This window comes from Ornithodoros turicata, chromosome 2, assembly GCF_037126465.1.
Source record: "Ornithodoros turicata isolate Travis chromosome 2, ASM3712646v1, whole genome shotgun sequence".
In the NCBI taxonomy this organism is placed as follows: domain Eukaryota; kingdom Metazoa; phylum Arthropoda; class Arachnida; order Ixodida; family Argasidae; genus Ornithodoros; species Ornithodoros turicata.
Window position 1 is genome coordinate 88,274,304 of NC_088202.1, and position 14,039 is coordinate 88,288,342.

A 14,039-nucleotide genomic window follows, 5' to 3' on the forward strand; every position below is an offset into this window, starting at 1 on the left:
AATGACCAAACTCTCCTAATAAACGGCTTTGTACACGGTAAGGGATAAATGTGTCCTCTCCATCGTCAACCATATATGCCACGTCTATGCGATCTGCACAGAACGCGGCGAGATCCCTCGCAAGTGGATGTCGTGCTGCTGTATCAAGGTCTGTTATGTTTGCACCAAGTACTAATGCAGCGCGTTTGTGACAAATAGACAGCATCCGCAGTTCAGATTCTCGATATCGTAAGTAATTCTATGGGATCTGTACCAAGCCGCGTGCCTCGTTGCGCCCGAAGAGCACTACAAGGCGTCGATCCAGACGGGTACTCGAAAAGCTCGAAAACTCTAGCCACCGAACATAAATAGACCAGTTTTTTGTCTCGTTATCTGATTTATTGTTAGCACTATGTTCAGGAGACAATAATCATGCATGATGTCCTCACTAAGTCAAGCCACACAAACTTTGACACTGGTGTATTCTCAAAGGATTTTCTTTCTTTTTTTATGCTGATGGTATTTCACATCTAGCTTCCTTTTTATTTCTCCGAGGGTATGGGGATAAGGTAGCCATAAGCACGCAGGCATTTCTTTAAGTGCATAACTTTGCATTTCTACAACTGTTCATGGGAGTGACATCACTGTGAACCCATATGCCCTTTCCGGTTCAGAAATAGTTCCGCCGTCCTTGACGAACAGACAGAAGAGAGGCTTTCGCCTCGCGAAAAAGGAAGAAAGAAGTTAGTGAATCTTCATAGAGAATCCCTTGAGAGGTTCCCGCCATTTCCTTCTCATCCATGGCGACGCAAAGCATCACTTCCAGATGCCGCCACTAACAAGAAGGCCTTGTATACAAGAGAGACTGAACCCCTTTCGGTTCACTCGTATAACGAGCAATGCATCCAAAGCGACGACCGAGGAGTCATCCTCTCCCCATGTATTCGCATCTTGCGCGCCTATCTCTGCTTGGCCGGTGGCCGTAATGAGACTACTCGCTCATTGATGTGCACGTATTCCATATTGGAAGGAAGGAAAGACCGACAGATTCATCTGTTTCCTTGGAAACAACGTATTCTTGCCGTCTTGGATGTGTTTTTGCTTGACGTGGAGGCCCGCTCTCATTACGCCAATGGTCATATTCTCCCGAGCGGAAGATATATACGGGGGAGTGAGGCAAGGAACCATGATGAGGAGCACGATGGAAGGAGCGGATTAGAGGAGGCACCTTTCGCATTAATCATGCGCCTGCATCTATTCCGCCGTGTCAGCAACAGCAAGACCGACCCATTAACGTCATAAATTCACTTTCGCTACCCTCACTGTTTTCTTCTTTTGCCTCGGTCGCGGAAGTCGGAAGTTTCTTCTGTCTGCTGAGTCGGTGCCTTTCCTATTGGATTTCGCCTCTACTGCAGCCTGGCAGCGAATAAGCGAGCGCTACCATTTTGCAAATTTGTAACGCTGATAGTCGAGGCGGATATATTAGCTGCGGAGGAGAAGAACAACGTCGGCCGTGCCACGCGCTGCGGTACTGCCAAGTTTTTGATGGTTCTTTTGAATTTTCCGGTAGGGGGCGCCGACGTTCACATGCCCCTGGATTTGTTCCTTGGTCCGTTTCAGAGTTCCTTTGTAGTGGAGAAAAGAAACGTGCTGTCTCTCTTCAGAACAGCGTCCGCTTAGTTGATTTTCCTCTATAGTGGTATTTTAGCGTAGATGCAGGCGAGCTGGTGGACAAACTCCATAATGTGAGAAACCTGAGCGATGGTCGACACAGAAAGACAAACACGACACAGCGACTCAAACCAGCATAACGTTTAATTTTCACATCAGGCAGTCATAAATAGTCTCTGGTGGCTTTTCTTGCCCATCTTGGACACTTGTTCTAATAAGGGCTGGGAGTGTGTGTAGATCGCGTGGTGCAAGGAGGATGATGATGATGGTAGGAGAAAAATTTTGCAGATGTGAGAGTCCGTTTACCGCGGGACGAACTACTCCAGGTCTCCAGGTCCAGGTAAAAGAAGAAGAGTTAGCTGGCGTTCCTTCAGTTGTTGCATGTATGCAAATGCGAGTTCAAATCACCTTCTCGTTTCGTTTAAATATTATGATTACTTATCGTGTAGTATTCTTCAACGGCTAATCGGGCTGCCGATGGAGGACCAACGTTGATGACGCGGGTTATCATTCCGCGTTCGTGCGCACAAATTCCTTCCCCGGAACTGAGCTCTCAAACTGACACTCACACGCTTCGAATTTTGCTCTACATCGAGGGTGGCGGAACAGAATGGCCAAGTGCCATGTGCTTAGGCGTCATCCATCTGTGGAACGTACCGACGATTGCCATCGGCGGGTTCTATAGGAAATGGAGCCAACTTGGCCGAGCAAGGGAGCGAACTGTGAAGAGGGGCAAGTCGGTAGAAATCATCATCAGATGGCACCACGCCCCCACTTAGCTCTCTTCGGAGGAAAGGCCCGTTTTTTTTTTATTACTTTGGACGCGGCAATCACTTTGTTCATTGTCGACGTCGCCGTTAGTAGTTTTGTACTTTGTAAAAATCAGAGAGAAATTGGGAAGGACAGCTTCTGAACACTATGGATCTGTTTCTTCGTCACCTAAGGCGCTGTTTCGCAGTCGAGCTATATAGGAGTGCGCTAGTATTTTTGGTGCCAGCCAACCTTCCCTTTTCGATGGCATAATAGATTTTATTTCTTTTAATCGGGGCCACGACCGGGAAGCAGCTCGAAAGAGAAGGTGGTGGAAAAATGGCGTCTGTCTCGGCGACGTGAAGGCTAAGGAGGACTAAGGACTTGGATGAGAGAAGGAAGATGGATTTGCTTCCGTGCCGTCTGTTTCGTTCAGCTGGATTGGATGCAAGAGGCGACTCGTTATCACATCGGTGACTCCGGCAGCTGGCCCCCGTTCGTATACGTTAAGCAAAATAGTTTGATGCATGCTTACGCTTTAAATATCTGACACTTCCGGCATATACTTACATATTCAGTTGTGCACGTTTTCCATATCTTCTTTTTCTTTTTGTTGTAGTAGTTGTTGTTGCTCTTTTAGTTATCTGCTTCCTCGTGCATTTCATGTTACGCTAAATGTGACGTGTCAAGTTTTGAAAGTGTTTCATTAGTGCTAGGGACATTTTACATGAACTGATATGATTTATATTGCGTGATACGGTTCCTTTGTTGCATGGCACTGCTCATGGCATGTCCTGATGGCACAAAAAAAAAAAGAACTTGAGGCAAAATCACTTCTGATATTACACTTAGAACACACATACACACACATGCACAATACACTTTGAAATTACTCGCATTTTGTGTCACCGCTGTGACGGTCTAAACACTGTGAAGTCATTAGGTGTTACTTGACCACCAAAACCATTTGTGGATGAGCTCTGACAAGTAATTGTGACCTGGTAGTTTATACACCGCACGTGACGCGATCATAAGGAGTGTTCGAAAGCAGAAATCCTATTCTAAAATGTAGTATGTCTAATCGTATCGCTTCGTCTTTGAAGAGACCTCAAATAAATGGCAACTTTCCTGTGTAGTTCAAGCATTCAGTCATTCGCGTACGAGCCATGGATGTGATACCAAGATGGCGCTGTTCGTTCAAACTCTGTTAGCCACACAATGCATACTTCTAAATTGCGTACACAGTTGCTGTCGGCTAGCTAGTAGCTAGCTATCGTAATTTTTTGGGCTTGGCCCTTTGTCTGGAACGACCTGGTGAGCACGCACATTGCAAGCTGTAGCTGTAGCTATTTTCTTAGTGCGAGTCACATCATATCTACCCATAGAGTTCATCACAAACCCTTTGACTTCCACGTACGGCAAACGTTTACGTCGGTCGGCCCGTCGCCATACTAGTTGTTCGGCTGTTATGTTAATTATGGCCGACGCTGTAGAGATGCTTCATTTCAGTCATGACGCGTTCGCTGGCCTCTAACTGTTCCTCTCTCTTGAATTGTCAGTTTCCATCACTCTCCCGCAGCTGCTCTGGTCCTATAATGACCACAAATCGTATCATGCGACTTTATTGTTTTTTGTTTGTTTGTTGTAGTTTTGTTTGTTGTTTGATTCGCATCGTGGTTAATGTTACTCAATGAAATGTCGAACCTTAACCACTGAAAAGACCAGAGTACTGCAAATGGACAATCCGATAATTGTTGGTTACAGTAAGTGCTCAAAGATAATAGAATGCTACGGCGCTGACAGGTGTAGTTTGTGAGGAGAAAAGCAACATATTTATTTATTAATTAATACTACTCACCTCCTTCTGAGGGCCCAGGTAAAAGTGGCGCAATCAGGCCACAGCAAGTATGATATTGTGCTCTTACAATGCTCACAGGTAAGACCACTCCCTCGACAAGAACTCATCAACATGTCTTTCAGAGAGGACAGCATCTGGTAGGCTGTTCTAAACGCTGCTTATGCGCGAAAAGAAAGAAAAAGCAAACGGTTTAAAATTTATTAGTATTGCGTGTGCGAGGCTTGTCAAACTGATTCGGACCGGTCCCTGTTTATATTGATTTTATCGTCTGCCATCGTGTATATAGTTTTTAACCACTCTATTTCACGCCTTTTGTTCAGCGTTTTGATGCCTACTTTCTTGTAAAGATTTGTTACGCGACTAAGCACCGTATACAAGGTGCTTTTTTTTATTAAATATGCACTTTAAAAAAGGCTGTGAGAGCAGCACTGGTGCAGCTTTTGTGGGCGAGTTACGTGGCCGGGACGTCCTGTGGGAAAGAGCATGTACCTATTGGACGACTAATTACCCACAATTCATTAATTCATTATCTGATTAGATGTATTCGCGAAAATCAGCGCATCACATTAGCAGAATTGCAGGCGACTATTATTTGAATCGACCCTCTTTCTCAAAAATCCTGAAACGAGCGCGTACTTTGCGATATAAATCGCCAAACTTTGGTATGCAAATGAGACGAAACCAGAACTACGCACTTCTCAAGCACAGAAACGACATCGCTTCGGCTTATCGCGGTCGAAAAACGGTGATGGTGGTCGTGGTGCTGCTGAAAGAGCTCGCCGTTGTCGGCCTCACAGACCTCAGACAGGGCCTCACAGGCCTCACAACGTCACGACTAACGCTCTGGGGAAATGTGCGCCCTGGGCCGACTTGTAAGGGAACTAATGCCGAATTCTAAGTCACGTCGAGACTGAGGTATACCTGGGTTCCTTATGCCGGTGCCGGCTGTGCTATCTGGGGTTTTTCCTGGGTTTTCCTCGGGCAGTTTCAGTTGGAAGCGGAGGGGGGGGGGGGGTAATGGCAGGATAGGCTCGCCGTTGTTGGCCACACAGAAGTGGGCGTCGTCACGACTATAGCAAAAAGAAAAAGAAATAACACAAAACAAAAAGAAAGAAGCGGTCCGACCGACAGATCAGCGTGTGTTCCAATCAGCTCCATCGCTACGAAACACGTGGCCGTCCGACGCGAACGCCCTTTCCCTCATTTTGTGCTCGAGCCGCACAACACTCGCGTACTGGTCTGACACGCTTCAGTTTACCAGCTCGCATGGCGCTACACCCGTCAAACCGACCGCACAAGCATTTGGGGGTTGTGGCCTAGTGTTTAGGATGATGGCCTTCCACACGGAGTCCGATAGGTATATAACACGGGTTCGAATCCTGGCACCAGCTGTGCTGTCTGGGGCGTTCCCTGGGTTTTCCGGCAGACTTTCCAGACAAATGTCGGCACAGTTCCCCTTGAAATCGGCCCAGAACGCGTACTAACACCCACTCCTTCGTGCTATCCTCTCTCTACCTGTCCACGTCTGTACGTCGCTCATGCCACACTTGCTTGGCGGCGCTTACACAGAATAAAAAAGATACGTTGGTTAATTTGGTTTTTATTACGTGTTGCAAGCTGATGAGGACGCCTACGCGGGCGTCCTCATCAGCTTGCAACACGTAATAAAAACTGTTCATGAGAAAGGAAAGCCTTTTAAACCCTTGTAGGGCATTCCGGCAGAGGCCCCTTGTGGCTGTTACAGGCATTCTTATCGCTTATCAATGTGCATGCTCAGCATGTACACAAAAAAATACATTTCTTCGATTTCGGTAACGTGAAGACATTGGCACGTGAACACAGATGGGGAGTGAGAAAATTCCTAGAGTCATGGCACATTCATAAGTGATAAGAATGCCTGTAACAGGCACAAGGGGCCTGTACCGGAATGCATAAGGGTTTAAAAGGTTTTCCTTACTCATGAACAGTTTTCATTACGTGTTTCAAGCTCATGTGGACGCCCGCATACGTGTCGAAACGTCCTTTTTGTTATCGTCGAATGTTTGTTGTGGAAGCCAGTGTAACAAAACAGTGAATTATTTTGTTATAAAGCTTTTGGCTCGTTCTGGAATAATTTTTGCACGCGTATGCTGCGCTTACCACTCAAACGTAAACTCCAAAGCGAGTGGCAAGCATAAATATTAAAACTTGCACGACCTCTCATAATTTCTGTTGTGAGACGACCATGATTGTTCCCTTTCGTTTTTGCGAAGACGAATCAAATGTACGCTCGAAGAATTCTCTTTCGTCATGTGACAGAAATGCGACATCTCGTCGGCAGCGTCTGAGAGGGATATTGGAAAAATCGGGAATTCTCCCATTGCTCCAGGCTTCCCTGACGTTTTGTGTTTGTTTTGCCCGCTGGAAATGAACTCGTGGCTCGACGTCTACTGAAACTCCCGAAAATGCCAGAATTCATAGGACTTCGGGCACCGTGTCCAAGGGAACCATTGGTCAGTCGCATGTACTGTCGATTTCAAAAGCGGCCATCCATTTCCATCTCTCTCTCTTCCTTTTTCGTATTGAATTTCTCGAGCCGGCCGTGCTGTTTCCAGTTGCAAGAGAGGGAATGGCTCCTGTTGACTTTTGTTGGCGATGAGATTTCAGAATAATGTTTATCTTCCCCCAAGGTTTGATGGAATTCGGCGCGTATCTCCGTCACTGCTGCGGGCGTATACACTGTAGTTTCTGGCGTCTGCCTGAAAATAAAATCGAGACGTGCCTGGTTGCTAATATAGGGTGGGCGTGCCTTTCAGCGATGATACGTGGGAGGCAACTTGAATTTGTGAACACGAAGTGGATTAAATTTTCGGGTGCACCATGTATTTCTCTGCGGTAGCGTGAATGCCACGAGCGCTGTCCTCGCCTTGGTGAAGCCTTTTCGCCACCTTTTGCGTGTATTAAGGTTTCTTTTTCTTTTTTAGACCATTTACAGCTTCTTTCTCTCGAGTTTAAATGTTCTCGTTTTTCTTTCTTGCAGGTAAGCGCACAGTCTCTGACAGGTGGATGGACACGTTCACTCATATTCCGGAAATTCTGTAAGTACATAGTACACATTGACTATGGCACCGCACAACCATTATCCCAACGGTGCCTTCGTAACGCGAGCAGTGTAGGTCAGCTCTACATTAACCTAACTATCATCGGTCACAAAGATGTACCGTAGATATACTTCCGAGTTGCTTAAAAATGTCTGGACCCTCAACATAGCGTCACTTAACGTCAAGCGCAAACGTTTCCGGAAATCCCATAGCAATTGTAGCAAAGATAGCCAATAGGTACACCTTAGTTTAAACGCGGACTGGTGACAGAATACAGTTGTCGTCCAACCTGTCTACTCTCCCTAGTGGGCTGTAAACAGGTGGAGGAAAAATGTGAAGGGAGAAATGTCCCAAAGTGGCCCCGGGCACCTGTCACGACAAGCTGCAACTGCTGCCGTATCCAAACACATCGTCTCCTCCCTTCCGGCAGCGAGGGAGGAGGAAAGGCTCTTTTCCGTTTCCCTTCAGTCTTCTTCCGCATCCTTTTTGCCAGGCGTCGATCAATAGACGCTAGTTGATTAATTTGACGAATTAATCACGCGCGTGCAGCCCTAATGCCGTGCCGCTGAAAGAGCCGATATGGTAGGCTGTCGGATTTAGCGCGCCTCGGAGTCTGGTGGTGCAGCTATGTGAGGACTGTTTTATGCAGCGCCACCTAAATGGCCGGTGCTGCTTCTATTTGTGCTGATGCGATTTGCGTTGGGTTGCGGATGAGGAAGAAAGAGAAAAGGGATGAATAGTCATCGAGTGTATGAGAGAAGGAAAATGAACAATATGGATATAGTAGTCCCGACGAGGTCAGGTCGGGCGACTCCAATGCTTGTAAGCGGGGAAAATACACAGAGCGCGCAGAAACTGAAGAAAAAACCAGCTGGAACACCAAGCTTTGCGAAATGCAACACAAATAAATCTGACTACTTGCCAAATGACGCATACATGAGACCATGGGGGAGGGGGGGATAAGTTTATTAAGAAGAAAGAAAAGAAAGGTCAGCCAGACGGAGGTCGGCTTGCTATTCCAAAAAAAAACGGGAGAGAAAAGAAACAGAAGAAAAGGAAAAGAAAAAGAGAGAAAGGAAAGGAAAAGGAAGAACACGAAACTAAAACTGAAAAATCACACACACGGTCACACAATCACAAGGCGTTGACAAGGTTCGAAGCGTGGAGAAAGCGGAGGAGCGCAGTGGTGACGGCTAGAGTCACTAAACAGGGGTACAGGGGCTCCCTATTTAGTGATTCTAGCCCACTGGGTCGGCTGAAGAACGGGACCGGGTAAGGTAGCCAGTGTCATAGTGCCGTAGCCAAGTTGGGATACACGACGACAGAGGGCGTCACGGTGCAGAAGGTGTCCGGCAGTGTAGGATGCAGTGGGGAATATCACCCACCACGCCACAGCTAGTGCAGAGGGGAGTGCTAGGGGAGGCCATGGCTTAACAGACACACATACACAAATCGAGTGTTCTTGCCAGGTAAAGGCGTCGTCACGCATAACCTTACCGCGCGACATCACCACCGTAGGGGGTACCGTACACCGTACATCACCACCAGCAATGGGGTAGAGCGGCCCTGGCGATGAAACTCCCCATTCATCATTTCAAAATAAAGTTGTTTTTCAACAGAAAAAGTAGGGCCGGTTGGTACAAATCCATTTTTTAGCGACGAAAAATAGGGACACTCGGTTAGACACAGAATAGGAAAGAACAGGTCGCAACTTTCAACCGATTTACTAGAATGAGACCAAAATACAGGCCTATCATCCATACCCTCCCCCTCTTCTTCCAAACTTGAGCGCCGCATACTGCTTCAGCCGCCAAAATAACGACGATATCGCCAATCATGAAAGATCACGCCCTTCAGAAAGTTGTTTTTGTTGTTGTACCGCGCGAGCGGGTGGCCCGCGGAGACGCCAGCGCCGCCAAGCGTTGATGCTGGGCTGGGCTGGCTGGGCGCAGGGACCAAATGTCTCCAACCCAGCGTCGACGCTCGGCGACGCTGGCGTCTCTGCTGACCTAAAGTCACTGGATTGGGTCGCCAAACCCAGTCACCACTGCGTCACCCAATCCAGTGACTTTATGCTTGGCGCTAGCTCGCGCGGTACGGTTATGCGTGACGACGCCTTTGCACACGTGCAGTTACAGAAAGTGGAGTCAGAGTTGCTTACCAGTCCTTGAGAACCCGATCGCGGCCGGACTAACTTCTCCATATTTCCCACGGGAAATGCTTTGCCCGAGAACACGTGTTGTACCCCTATTCTTTGGTATCGCTTCTTTCTGCAGCATACAACGATCGGTTTGTCGTGCCATGTGAATGTGAACATATCGCGTTGAAACTTACACTAAAGGTAACTGGCATGTTTTGGTTGCCTAAATTACTGAGCGGAGAATTGGGGGAAACACACCTTTACTGTGTGATGACGTTGATGACGTGTCGGCCAAATGTGGATACTGGATAGAATGGGATAGGATAGAACATACGAGCGAAACCATCAGACATGCTTTAAATTGAACGCTGTATTGTAAAATGCACCCGTGCTGGTCGCTATACGGCATGGTAAACGCCTAGACAAGCAGCGCGTTTTCCCCTTCATCCGCTCGGTGCAAGATGCACACCCGTATTACGTCAGTCATTAGAGTGTTTTGGTGCATCGTACACTATCGCCTTTACGGACGTATGGGATAGCGTGGTGGTTCTGCGCAATTTTGCGAAGCTCTGTTTATGTTTTGCGCATGCGCAGAACCACCAGCGCTATCTCTTACGTACGCAAAGGCTAGATTGTTCGTTAATTAAGTCATGAGGTCCTTCCGTGTTACGGAGCGAGCAGTTCTCATTACTTCTTAAAGATTTCGCTTTAACAGATTAATAGGTACAGGTGCGGAACAGATCTACTCGCACACAAACCCCTGTGCAAATGTCAATCTTCACCGCCTTGGTGACCTTCGTCGGGTGTTGAAAGCGGTCTTTGTTCTGCACCTCCACTGTTCTCATTGTTCGCAAAATACTTAGATGTTGCGTTAGATGTTCCTTTGCAGCGATTGGTCGACTCTTCAAGTAACCTGTACCGTAGTTTTGCCATAGCTCGGATATATCCAATCAGGCAAAAGTATGTTCAGGATCTTCCTTCCCGCGTAAATGTAAAAATCTTTGATTCGTTCGTCCTCTCTTAGGCGTGTCTCTATACTTCTCCAATTGAATTGTTACTACGACCTCGATGGATCAATTGGCGTGTCTGCCTACTGGCCCCACACTCTTAAAAATGAGTTTCACCACATAGCACGCTCCTAGCCAACCATCATTCCGAATAACAACGTTCTCGTCCCTGATTTGTTGAAAACGTGGGGCGGAGCCCATTTTGTGACACTTATGCTGTTCATAATTGTCACAAAAAAGGCGTACGCCTCCCGTTTTCAGCAAACCAGGAAAGATAACGATATCATTCGAGATTATGGTTGGCTAGGAGCGTGCTATGCGGTGAAGTTCATTTCTAAGAGTGCATGGTTGCTGTTTCGATTCCGGCCGAGGACGCCAGAGGCTCGGTGGCACGAACTGATGTCTATGTATAAAGGCTGGATCGCGCATACACTCTTAAAAGTGAACTTCACCGCATAGCACGCTCCTAGCCAACCATAATCTCGAATGATATCGTTATCTACTCTGATTTGTTGAAAACGGGAGGCGTACGCCTTTTCTGTGACAATTATCATAAGTGTCACACACACACACAAATAGAGATACGATGATGAGATGATGATAAGTGTCACAGAAAAGGCGTACGCCTCCCGTTTTCAACAAATCACGGCAGATAACGATATCATTCGAGATTATGGTTGGCTAGGAGCGTGCTATGCGGTGAAGTTCATTTTTAAGAGTGTAGGAGAGGACCAGCGGCATGGCCGAGTGGGCTAAGGCGTCCGCTCGTTGGTGATAACCAAGGTCGTGCTGTAGACTGCGAGCACACTGATTCCTAAGAAAAATGCGTGCTAATCAGCAATAAGGAGCGTTTAAATCGTTCGGAGGTGGTGGGTTCGAATCCCACCACCGGCTGTGCTGTCTGAGGTTTTCCCTGGGTTTTCCGAAGACTTTTTAGACGAATGTCGGCACAGTTCCCCTTGATGTCGGCCCAGGACGCATACTAATCCCCCTGCCCCCCACTCCTTCCTGCTGTCCTCTCTCCGTCTGTCCACATCTGTACGTCGCTCATAGCCACAGTTGCTTCGCGGCGCTAACACGCAATCAAAAAAAAAAAGCATAGGAGAAGGACGCGTGAGTGAGAGTTGCGTCAACCGGCCGCCATGTTGGAGGGCCCACTGGCGCCGGCTGCTCCCATAGGAATCAATGGGAAGCGATTTGATTTGGAGTATTTATTGCGATTTAAACGCTCCTTATTGCTGATTAGCACGCATTTTTCTTAGGAATCAGTGTGCTGATGTATTCCAAACGTACTTCAGCGTATTCCTGTAGTTTTTAATGATAATTGCCTTATTTTGCCTCTCCGCTGCCTGTATTCCGAATAGGGGGTCGTATCTGTCGTGCACAGGGCGCATACGCATGAAGGTGATTTTGGTGAATGTCAACCTATAAAATTAATTATTTTTGCTCAGGAAGGTTTCACACTGTTTGTCATTGTAAGGTACTTCCGTTTTTTATATTTTTTGTTTGTTTTCGTTTGCTGTTCGGTTTTCGTGTGCTGTTCCGCTGTTCTCGTTTGTTATTATGTGGTTTGGTATTGTACGGTTCTCGTTTGACTTTTTCCTTTATCGTATTATGTTCTACGAGTGTCTCTGTGTGTGTTCTGCAATAAGACCTCGATCCTTATTCTGAAGGGGCTCATTATTTTATTCACCACATCACCACCAGCAAGGGGTCGAGTATAGACCCTGGCGATGAAACTGCCTATTCCTCATCTTAAAATAACGTTATTGTCACGAGTGCTTTGCAGTTGTTCAGCTGTCAGCGTATTTCATTATAGAAATTCAAAGCGCTGTGCACGAAGAGCACGCACATGCATGACTTATCACACCCGCTGTAGGAGCGACTGCACATACGAGGTTAACACAGCAGTTTATTTACTTCCACCGTGCCTCACAAATTAAAAGAACAGCGGAACAAATTGGCATATTGGCACAGGTTCTGCATCCGCTTCTTCGGCACAGCTGAACGACTGTGAGGGGAACCTGCAAGCACAAGCGCATTGTTTATAGAAAATACATGGTCTTGAGATTTGTAGGAGCAGCCACAAATACTTTCTTAGTACGTAATGACACCAGCGAAGTAGCAATGCAAACAAATCTGAGTTGTCAGATACATGCGATACGAATAAACAGATTTTTCCTCAAAATAAAGAGGTTACCTGTGAAAAATTATCCCTCTTTCTCTGTCCGTGGGAAGTGTACTCAAAGCTGCAACAAACTGGCATGACATGCCCTTTAGTTTAAAGCAATTTTTTTAAAATACGGGCAGCCCCGCTTGAACTAAATGCAGACGACAGAATGCGTTGGGCCCACCAATATGGCGGCCGGTGACCACGCTGTGGACCACCCTATGCGCGATCCAGCCTATACTATAGAGATCAGTGGTTTCACCGTACGAATAAAAATAGGTAATTGGAGTATGTTTACACGTAAGATGTGTCAGCCTATATAGTGCGGCAACATGCTGCACGTGCCGCAGGGTAGGACTGCGAATAATTTCGACAACCTGGGGTTCTTTCGGCGTGTGCCGGAAATATCCGACAGATGGTACTGGAAGCAATGTTTACCCAGAGCCATACCTCCCCAGCGTACCGTTCACGGCCTGGATTGAACTCGCGATCTTGAGCTCAGTAACCCAACGCGTTATCAACTGAGTACCGAGGCCGGTCGAGGCAGGGTACAAGGTGCTTAGATACGCAGCCATAATCCTCGCCATAGTGAGCCATAGACAAAGTACAGCAGGGAGAGCCGGTAGGCATATAGTGGGGGCGCACCATTCGATTCCGGGAGGGACGTTAGATATACGGTGTGTCGTGTGCTGAGATTCCAGTGCAGGTTGAAGAACGCTCAGGTGGGCAAAATTAATCCACAGACGAACCACGACAGTAGCGTCACTCATGATCATAGTTGTCTCACGACGTAAAGCCAGGAATTATCATGAATTAATTGTTACTGTTGAGTTTTCAATTACGTCACATAGAACCCATTGGATTCTTTCTGATAGGAAACGCTTTTGAGCTGGTGATTCCGAGAGCACGAAATCAGTAACGTACAAGACAAGCATGAACGAGTGAATGAGCTCAATTGTATCGCTAGGCCCGACACAAAAATAGCGACACAATATTTTACTTGCTGCACTGAAGAAAATGACGCTCATTGTCACCTTCAGAATCATCTCCGTAAGGGTATCCCAATTAAAGAACACGTTGCTAGACGAATCAATGATTGCAGATCCAACAACTGCTCGTTGCATCCATGCTAAAGACCATCCTGTACTGTACACTCTAAGAAATAAAGGTAGAAATTTCTACCAATCTCGGTAGAGCTGTATTGCAACCACATTTCTACTCAAACCAATTTTACCTTTTAGGTATAACTGCAGAGTAGAAACAAACTACACAGTAGAAGTTGTCGTTCTACCAGCTTGGGTAGGAAATCCTACCCCTTTTTTTCTAAGAGCAAACGTGAGAGAGAAAACAAGGGAAAGGGTCGCCGCCTCTTATACCCGCGGAG

The 14,039-nt window shown here is 46.8% G+C and overlaps 1 protein-coding gene across 1 annotated transcript in view; it reads left to right on the plus strand.

Annotated features, from left to right (window-relative positions):
• Positions 1–7,282: 7,282 nt before the first annotated feature.
• The window catches only part of LOC135385702 (POU domain, class 2, transcription factor 3-like), a 264,054-nt gene continuing 257,297 nt past the window's right edge, over positions 7,283–14,039 (plus strand). Inside the window, exon 1 of the mRNA XM_064615169.1 lies at positions 7,283–7,335. The gene's annotated coding sequence lies outside the window, so the exon portion shown is untranslated. The remainder of the gene's footprint in view (positions 7,336–14,039) is intronic.